This window comes from Leptonychotes weddellii, chromosome 1, assembly GCF_054177405.1.
Source record: "Leptonychotes weddellii isolate Sample4059 chromosome 1, ASM5417740v2, whole genome shotgun sequence".
In the NCBI taxonomy this organism is placed as follows: Eukaryota; Metazoa; Chordata; class Mammalia; order Carnivora; family Phocidae; genus Leptonychotes; species Leptonychotes weddellii.
Window position 1 is genome coordinate 2,289,091 of NC_138369.1, and position 10,249 is coordinate 2,299,339.

Here is a 10,249-nt window from a genome sequence, read left to right on the forward strand (position 1 = left end):
CGACCCAAGTGCCCCTCACGCTACTAAATATCAGTCACCGAGTAGACGGTCCTCATCAAAGTCCCTTTGTCTGGGAAGGTATCATCAAACTTTTAGCCCCATCATGGATCCCATGAAGGTCCTGCGAACCCTGCAGGGGACGAGGATGGATGTGCGCGTGGGGTTTGGGGCAGGCAGGCCTGAGGACAAAAGTACCTTCGCACACGTTCTGGACCAAAGCTAGCCATGCAATGACTGCCGAGCTGCCCCTGTCCCTCTGAGTGGCTTGCTGACCAGCTGGGACAACACGGGGAGCGCTGTCCAGGCTGGTCAACCACACAGAGTCGAGTGCAAACGCTCCTCGCGGGAGCTGGGGACCAGCAGAGCCTGGGGCCTCAACCCTGCCAGGGGCCCGCCCACCTCCTCGCTGGCATCTCTGTCCCCCTGGCAGCCAGAGCACAGCATAAACCTGCCCACGTCGCCCTCCTGTTTGGAACCCTTCAAGGCTCCGAAACGCAGCCCTGAAGCCCATGCACCCCATCCCCTCCTGTAGGTCGCTGCTCGAATGTCACCTCCTCCAACAAGGCCTCTCTGAGCCCGTCTAGGACAGCAGCAGCATCCCGTCCCCGTCGCCCTGCTGGAGTTTTCTTCCTGGTACCACCTGATCCTCTGACTTGTCTGTCCCCTGGTCGTCCCCTCCCCCACAGCATGAGGCCACAGGGGCACAGGAAGGGCAGTGTGTCCCAATTCTTACCAGGCACTGCAACAGCCCTTGGCACATAGGTGCGCAGTAAATACTGCTGCGGGAGCACGTGCTTACAGGCGTCCCGGGGGGCACGTGTTTGGGAAAGAGTGGGTGGGGGCAGCCCCTGCAGCTCCCATCTACAGCGGCTTTCTAGATTCAATCGAAGGCAGCATCCTGGACCCCAGGGGCCACTCCTAGGTGCAATGCCACCGTCCAAACAATTCGAAATCTGCAGCTCTACAGTGAAATTACAACACAACGGGAAGCCAGACCTCCGACCTGTAACACGAGATGCCTTCATCTCTCCAGGAAAATTGGAAGCACCCTATCTGCTGTGAAGGAGCACTGAGATTTCTCAATTCAGCCACTTGTGAGATTCATGGGTCTCTTCTGTCTTAGAGACTTTCTTGGTCAAAAGGCAGATCGAGCTGAGGAATGGAATTCAACACTTAGTTTCATTTTAATTAATTTAGGTTTCGCAGTGGAAGGCGCAGAGAGAGAACATTTCCGTCATCACAAAAGTCCTCTGGGGCGGTGCCGCATGCAAAGTCCTCACCCATCACAAACACACACTCGTTTACTGAGAAGCACACAAGCATCTCGGCCCCCTCCCGCTCTTGTGACGAACCCTGTTCAGGCCCTGGGGAGATCCTTCTCCCCACCTCTTGCTCTAGAACATGAAAGCAAAATCCAACACTCATACATAATGATCCAGCCTCAGAAAGGAAGGGACCCTGACACCTGACACGACATGGAGGGACCCCGAGGACACCATGCTCAGTGAGAGGAGCCAGACCCAGAGGGACACATCCCACAGGACCCCACTCCCAGGAGGTCCCCAGCGGAGGGCCGTCCACAGAGACAGAGAGGAGAGGGTGGGAGCCGGGGCTGGGGCAGGGGGTGGGGAGTCCATGCTTCATGGGGACAGATCCATATGGGGAGATGGAAAGTTCTGGAGACAGAGGGCGGGGGTGGTCGCAGGACGGTGTGAGTGTGCTTCATGACACTGAGCTGTGCACTTAGAGACGGTCCAATGGTACATTTTATGTCGTGTCTATTTCACTACAATAAAAAGAGACCTCATAACCACTACCAGTCACTCCCCATCCCCCCCATATATTTTGTCTTAATGTTTAACATTTTTTAATATTTTAAGAAAGAAACTTTTTAGACACACATGAAAAATTATGTTGATTTTTTCATGTTTTACATTTAGTCACTCAGCATTTCTGATGAATATACATCTGCTTTGCACACTTCAGCTGTAACTGCATTTTAAGGTTGGATCTTTTAGCTCAGCCTTTCTCAACTGGGATTCCAGCAGAAACGAAGGCCTCGTGCCCCCAGGCATCCGTGTAGGTAAGAATTCACGTCCCTCTGAGGATCCTGGGATGGCGCTTGCTGTGGCTTGTCCCTATGGGGACTCGGGCTCTCCGACCATCTCCTGTGTTCTACAGCTCTGAGATGGAACCCTGATCAGGAAAGAGACTGTGTGGGTTTGCTCAGGCTGCCATTACAAAGTCCCACCGACAGGGTAGCTTCAACAACAGACAGTCCTGTAAGGGCCAGAACCAAGATCAAGGAGTTGGTAGGGGCGGTTCCTCCCAAGGCGTCTCTCCTGGGCATGTAGACACCATCTTCTTCCCTGTCCTCATAGGGCCGTCCCTCTATGCGTGTGTGTCCCCATCGCCTCTTACAGGGACGCCAGTCATACTGGCTTAGGGCCCACCTCTGTGACCACATTTTGACTTAATCACTGCTTTTAAAGATCCCATCTCCAAGTACAACAGTCACGTTGTGAGTGAGGTCTTGGGGGTTAGCACTTCTACATATAAATTATAGGGAGGACACAAGTCAGCCCATCCATGACAGCTGCTTCAGGCCATTATAGTAGCAAAACTCAGATGACATGAAAATCTTGGTTACACAAACATCATTCATGCTGAAATAATATAAATAAATAAAATTCAAAAAATACATTTTACAAAATAATCATTTATGAATTTGTTATTTTATTTAAGACATCCAAATAACCCTGGCCCATCAACAGAATGCCCAGACATGCATGATAATAAAGTCAGTCATCTTTGATGTTTTGCCAACCAGAAAAACCTTAGCCCCCCCTTTTTTTTTTTGGTCATTAGAAACGTACATTTGTCAAGGTAGGTAAGAGAAAACATACTGTATTTAACTTTTAGCCAGTTTGGTTAATGATGTTAAAGTATTTAGATGTATGGTATGCAGTCCATTTGTACTTTCATCCTGGGCCCCCCAAACTTAAAGGCTGATTATTTACTCATTTGAATGGATCACAATTCATTTGCCTAACTTCCTACTGGTAGACATTTATATTACGTGTTATGTACTGCTGAGTCAAAAACTATCCCCAATGCTGTGGTTTCAAACAATAATACTGATCTTCAGTCTCTGCGGGTCAGGAACACGGGAGTGGCTTGGCTGGGCTCTAGGCTCATGGTCTTTCTGAGGTTGCCCACGAGACGCTGGCTGGGGCGGCATCATCTGAAGGCTTGACTGGGGTGGCGGGCTCTGCTTCCTGGATGTTCCCTCACACAGTGGGCACTTTGGTTCTAGTTGTCTGCAAGAAGCCTTGGGTCCTCTTGTGTGGGCTCGTCTCAGTACTGCTTGAGTATTCTTACAACATAGCAACTAGTTTCCCCAGAGAGAAAACAGAGAGTCTGGGGTGCGGAAGCTGGACTTGTCATGACCCAGCCTCTGACACCAATCACATGGCAGAACTTTTGCCACATGCCATTAGTTAGAAGCGAATTACTGAATCTAACCCACACTCCAGGGCAGAGTAGATTAGGCCCCATTGAAGAGTTTGTGGGTATCTCTTTAAACCACCAAACATTATTTCTAATTTCCTGCTGGTAAGCAATGCTCCAAGGTATCCTCCACGTACATTCTACATATGCCTCCTTGTGCTGGCATCCTCGAGCGGCTTCCTGTCCAGCCTGGGTCCCACCCCACTGGCCACAAACCAAGCACAGCCCACGGAATGGGGCCAGGATGGCTGCCTCAGACCCACCTGTGTCCTCACGTAACTGTAACGACTTTGTTAGAGGTCCTACCTCTAGTCACATTGGGGGTTAGGGCTTCACATGAATTGGAGGGGGCACAATTCAGCCTATAGCATCACCTTAGCATCCTACAACAGAACAAATCTTGTGAGCAGGTATCTTGGTGACTCCCTATTACTTACTGCATAAACCCCAGCTTCTGCCTTACATCTGAGAGCCCCGAGCCCACTGTCTAGCCTCCCCCCCCCAACATCCTCTGTCCCTCACACACAGCACCGTTTCCCGGTCAGCCCGTGCTTTTCTCCCGTTTCAATGTCCATACCAGGCCCTTCTCTCGGGTTGGTGTGCTGCATCCCAGCCCCACCCGCCCAAATCCCAGGCACCCTTCACTGCAAGGCCTCTTCCGGCCTTGGGAAGTGGAGGAGGGCTCCTGCTAACTGCTGGACTGCGGGCACATCCACTCTTTCTCCTTCAGTCAAAAATGAAAGCTTCGATTGCACACAGCCATGTCCACCTTGTGTATCGTTTACGGCTGCCTCTGCCCTAGAGTGGGGACGCTCGGTAGCTGCAAACAGACGCCATATGGCCTGGTGTCAGGGACCAAAAGTTTGTGTCTCCCAGAATTCAATGTTGAAACCTCAGGGTGACAGTGTTAGGAGGTGGGGCCTTTGGGAGGGATTAGGATTAGATGGCATCAGGAGCCTGGCGCGCTCAGGAGTGCCCTTGAGTCACAGGGGAGATTGCTGCCCCCCCCCATGCAAGGACACAGCAGGGAGGCAGCCACTTGCAACCCACCAGGGGGCTCTCACCAGAACCCAGCCCCACCGGCACCCTCATCTCCTCCAGCTTCCGGAACTGCGGGGGATACTTTCCTACTGTTTACAAGCCACCCAGTCCGTGGTCCTTTGTTCCAGCAGCCCAAACTAAGATACACACAAAGCTTCAAGTATTTACTCTCTGGCCCTTTACTGAAAAGGTTTGCGGATTCCTGGCTTAAAACAGCAATTGTTGATTTTGTTCATGATTCCGTAGGCTGGGCTGCATTGCATCTGAAGTCAGCGGCAGGCAGGCAGCTCCACTTCTGGAAGGCGGCTGGCTATCAGACAGAAACCCTGGCTCCCTCCCTGTAGCATCTCCTCCTCCAGGGCCAGCCTTGGGTCCTTCACGCGGCAGCGTTCCCGAGGTGGAGGGGACACAGGCAAAGGCTCTAGAGGCTGGAAGTCCAAGATCAAGGTGCTGGCAGATGCCGTGTCTGGTGAGGGACTGGGTCATGGACCGCCATCTTCTTATGTGTCCTCACGTGGAGGACAGAGGGACGGAGCTTTATGGGGCCTCTCTCATAAGGGCACTCATCCCATTCATGAGGACTGCACCCTCATGACCTAAGCCCCCCCAGAGGCCCCGCCTCCCCATACCATCATCTGGAGGATTAGGTTTCAGTTAGCAATTGTGAGGGGCACCGACTGTCAGTCTATGACGGCGTCACTTCCACTGCAGTCCGCTGGCAAGACAAGGACAAGGAAGCCCAGATTCCAGGGCTACAGAAACAGACGTTACTTCAAGATGGGAAAAGCTGCAAGGTCATGGCAGAAAGGCTGAGGATGTAAGGAATGAAGGACGGGGACATTCTGGCAACCCATCTGCCACACTGAGGTTTTAGGAGCTGAGTGAGCCAAAACACAGCTCATGGCAAAGACCTCCCACAGGCATGACCCAGACGGTTGCCAAAACCTAGGAAATCTGGCATAGGGGTTCTCACCCGGGGTGACTCTGTCCCTAGTGAATACTGGGTGATGCTGGGGACATCCGTGGTGGTCACGACCAGGGTGCTGCCGGCGCTGGGTCAGTAACCAGGGATGCTGCTCCACCCCCCAGTGCCCACCCCAGAATGACCTGCCCCAGTGTCAAACGTGCTGCTGAGAAACTCAGACCTGCAAAAATGGGTGAGGACACCACAGGTTTGGGGTTGGGGGTTGAGCCTAGTGTTTGGGGGGAAAAGCGGCCAAGGGCACAGCAGAGGCAGTTTCTCCCGCCCAGGCTCCCCACCACAGGTCCAGAGGGAGAACACCCCACCCCTGCTCAGGCTCCCCTTCATGGGAGGCCTTTGGTCACCTCACCTTCTCTCAATTTCCAATCAGGCGGAAGCTGAGACTTCCTTCCCTCTGGTTCCTTGCAAAAGGCGGTTTTGCCTGTAGTCACCCTGGCCTCGCAGGCCCCAGGTTAAGAATCCCTGCTGGGACAGGGGGTGCCAAAAAGCAGTCGTTGAGCTCAAATGGCAAATTTGGCCCTGTGGGACGTGGCATGTCCCCTTCTCTTGGGAAATGTGATCAATTCTTCTTGCAGCGACACGGACCTCTCCATGTCCACACTCAGGCTCCTCCATGGAATAAAATCCCAAAGGCACAAGTGAGACATTCCCTTCAAGCAAGATGGTAGAGAAGAGAGGCTGAGCATGACAGGTGCTGCACAAGGACGGAGCTGGAGTCACAGAGGTTTCAAGATCAGGAACTGGGGGGAGAGCCACAGCCCAGTGGGATGGCTTCCAGTCCTGCTCTGCTCACCGGGGCCTTGAGCAAGTCACTTACTCTTTCTTACCCTCGGTGTACTGGCCTGGGACCCCACCTCTTGAGATGGCAGGACAATTCAGCAGGAGCTCACGTGCTACAGCAGATCGCGCAGGCAGGAGCTTACAATGCAGTCCAGGGGTGCCAGATCTCCCGATTTTAAGCAAGGCTAAAAATCAGGGTTTTTGCAAAATCTCCCATTTTTTTTTTAAAGGTTTTATTTATTTATTTGAGACAGAGAGAATGAGAGACAGAGAGCATGAGAGGGAGGAGGATCAGAGGGAGAAGCAGACTCCCCGCCGAGCAGGGAGCCCGATGCGGGACTCGATCCCGGGACTCCAGGATCATGACCTGAGCCGAAGGCAGTCGCTTAACCAACTGAGCCACCCAGGCGCCCCAAAATCTCCCATTTTTTATTTTTATTTTATTTTATTTATTTGTCAGAGCACAAGCAGAGGGAGCAGCAGGGAGCCTGACGTGGGGCTCAATCCCAGGACCCTGGGATCAGGACCTAAGCCAAAGGCAGACGCTTTACTGACTGAGCCACCCAGGCATCCCTATTTTTTTTTTTTTAACGTTTTTTACTTAAGTAATATCTACACCCAACATGGGGCTCAACTCATGACCCCCAAATCAAGAGTCACATGCTCCTCTGAGCCAGCCAGGTGTCCCAAAGTCTCCCGATTTTTAAATGCTGGCAACCAATTCAAATAAAGCAAGCAATAAGCCTACCACACAGGCTGAAGAAGGCAGGTGTGAGAATCAAACATGGTGTGCAAGCTGCCAATTTTCAACCCCTGATGGATGAGGAACAGGAATAAAAAGCCACAAATTTGCTCTCGGTGAAGACTCCCTTTAAGCCCGCAGCCGAAGCCCTGTGCTGCTATAGCTGGAAGTCACCTGTTGTTCAAAGGGAGGGTGTGCCGCTGTCCCCACAACAGTGAGGACCCCATGACAACAAGGACCCAGCTGGTGCCGTCTGCCCAGGGGGGGAGAAGAGCTGAAGCTGGATGCTGGGCACTTGTCAGCACAGGAAAAGCAGTATTTAAGCACACCTATGTGAATGCGGATTCCTGAGTCCCAGCTGGCATCCTCCTCTTTGGGTCAAGGCAATTATCTTCTAATGGTTTTTGACCTAAATGTTTGTTTTGGGGAGGCAGAGTTTTCTTGAGTACATCATCTAGGTAAGATTTTAGAATGCAAGGTTGGCAAGACCCATTGGTATCATTTTGCTCAGTCACCTGACAGGGACGTGGAGGGCTGGAGATGGAAGGGACTCAGCCGAGGAGGTCCGGTTCTGAGCAGGGCTCTCTCCTGTGGGACATGCTCTCGCTTGCTCCTACAAGGCCAACCATAAAAGAACACATGGAGGGGCGCCTGGGTGGCTCAGTCGGTTGAACGTCTGCCTTTGGCTCGGGTCATGATCCCGGGGTCCTGGGATCGAGCCCCACATTGGGCTCCCTGCTCGGCGGGAAGCCTGCTTCTCCCGCTCCCTCTGCCTGCCACTCGCCCTGCTTGTTCTGTCAAATAAATAAAATCTTAAAAAAAATAAAAATAAAAAAGAACACACGGGCCCTGAGTGGAGCCCTCACTTCAGAAGGGTATGTCTGAGGAATCTCCAGCAGGTAATGACCTGTTCTGGGCCTGCTGCAGCAGGGCAGCTGATACACACCACTGTCAGTGGGTCATATGCAGCGGGAACAGGCACACACACAACACCAAAAACATTTAGAGTCTGAGAAAAAAAAAGGTGGAAAAAAAGATTTTCCCGTAATCACAGTGCTGAGAAAGTTCACTCAGTATCACTGCCCCACGTGGCAAAAACTAAGCCCGACTGAGACTGCTGCAGAGCACCAAGCAGCTGGAACTCTCACGTCAAGGATCACCTACGCTGCAGTGCTGGTGAGAGAAAACTCAGCTCCAGCACCCTGACCTCGGCACAGTTTTCCAGGCGCATCTGTGGCGACTCAGGGCTGAGGAACATTCAGAGTTTAGACGGCGTGCAGTGAACTCCAATACCCACTGCTGATACGGTCACTAAAGACATTCATCGGGAAGGACATTTTCAAACCTGTTTTATTGTAAGATGACATGACTGTGTGTGTATACACACATGTAAACACGCCGTGATGATCTCATTTGGCACTTCGGTTCTCGAAGTTTTTATAGTCACAATATATATATGACATACGTTCATACCCATTAACAATTCTGATGTTTAAAAATATTTTATTTTTGGGCGCCTGGGTGGCTCAGTCGTTAGGCGTCTGCCTTCGGCTCGGGTCAGGATCCCGGGGTCCTGGGATCGAGTCCCACATCGGGCTCTCTGCTCCGCGGGAAGCCTGCTTCTCCCTCTCCCACTCCCCCTGCTTGTGTTCCTGCTCTCACTATGTCTCTCTCTGTCAAATAAATAAATAAAAAATCTTTAAAAAAATAAAAAAATAAAAATATTTTATTTTTTTAAAGTTTAAGTAATCTCTACACTCAACATGGGGCTTGAACTCACCACACTGAGATCAAGACTCACATGCTCTTCTGAATGAGCTAGCCACGTGCCCTACAATTCTGATGTGTTTTTTAGCAGAATTTTTTAAATTATGAAAGTCTTATGTACCTTCTCCATGTGAAATGCCCATTTCAGATGCAGAAAACATCCCAACATACTGGAAAGGGGTTTAATAAACTAAATCTTTGGGCTCTTGGGGCGCCTGGGTGGCTCAGTCGTTAAGCATCTGCCTTCAGCTCAGGTTGTGATCCCAGAGTCCTGGGATCGAGCCCCGCATTGGGCTCCCTGCTCAGCCGGAAGCCTGCTTCTCGCTCTCCCACTCCCCCTGCTGGTGTTCCCTCTCTCGCGCTCTCTCTCTGTCAAATACATAAATAAAATCTTAAAAAAAAACCCAAACAAACAAAAACACACTAAATCCTTGGGCTCTTGAGAAGATGACAGAGAATTTCATTCCCCACCCCCATCTGCAACCTTCTTTAAACCTTAGTCAAGAGTCTCCAGGTCTGAATCAGGGCCAGCCTGGCTCCTCAAGACAGAGCCACTGGGCTGCTCCACGTTGCTGAGGCAGGGATTCCCGAAGCTGGTGACAGGCATTTCCCGAGCCTCCAGGGTGAGCCGGATTCTGAGCTTGGCAGTGCAACTCTTCCATCCTTCTGCAAAGGAACATGGTCCCCACATGGAGGGTGGCCACAAGGTTAGCCTGCCAGGCAGATGCTTAAAAATGTTGTCTTGATGATATTATGCTGGGTAAGCCAAAGAGAAAGCATTCTGTATGCGCCCTCAGAGAAGCAGTGCAAGCGAAAGAATTTCCAACTGGGCTTACAATGACCACGCCAGTCTACTGCTGTGAATCCAACTGATGAAAGGCCACTGTTTGAGGACTGGTGAGGGGTCATGTGTGGTTCCAGCCCTCTCCTGCTGCTTTCAGACATGGAGAAACCTCTACAGCCATGTCTACACTGGTCTAACACATGCACCTCTTGTGTCGACAGAGGGAGGCAGCACTAGACAGCCAATGTGTGGTTCTTATGAACAAGTACAACAGATGTCCAACTACCAACCCTGGATTCAACCAAAGACATTCAAATTAAAAAGAAGCCACTGGTGGGGCACCTGGGTGGCCCAGTCAGTCAAGAGTCCCACTCTTGGGGGTGCCTGGGTGGCTCAGTTGGTTAAGCGACTGCCTGGAGTCCCAGGATCGAGTCCCGCATTGGGAGGGAGTCTGCTTCTCCCTCTGACCCTCCCCCCTCTCATGCTCTCTCTCTCTATCTCATTCTCTCGCAAATAAATAAATAAAATCTTTAAAAAAAAAAAAAAAAGAGTCCCACTCTTGGTTTCGGCTCAGATCATGAACTCATGGGTCATGAGACAGAGCCCTGCACTGGGTTCCGTGCTCAGCAGGGAGTCTACTTGC

At 51.4% G+C, this 10,249-nt stretch overlaps 1 protein-coding gene across 2 annotated transcripts in view; it reads right to left on the bottom strand.

The window, feature by feature from the left end:
• The window catches only part of ZFR2 (zinc finger RNA binding protein 2), a 39,080-nt gene that overhangs the window by 24,305 nt on the left and 4,526 nt on the right, over window positions 1-10,249 (bottom strand). The window lies entirely within an intron of this gene.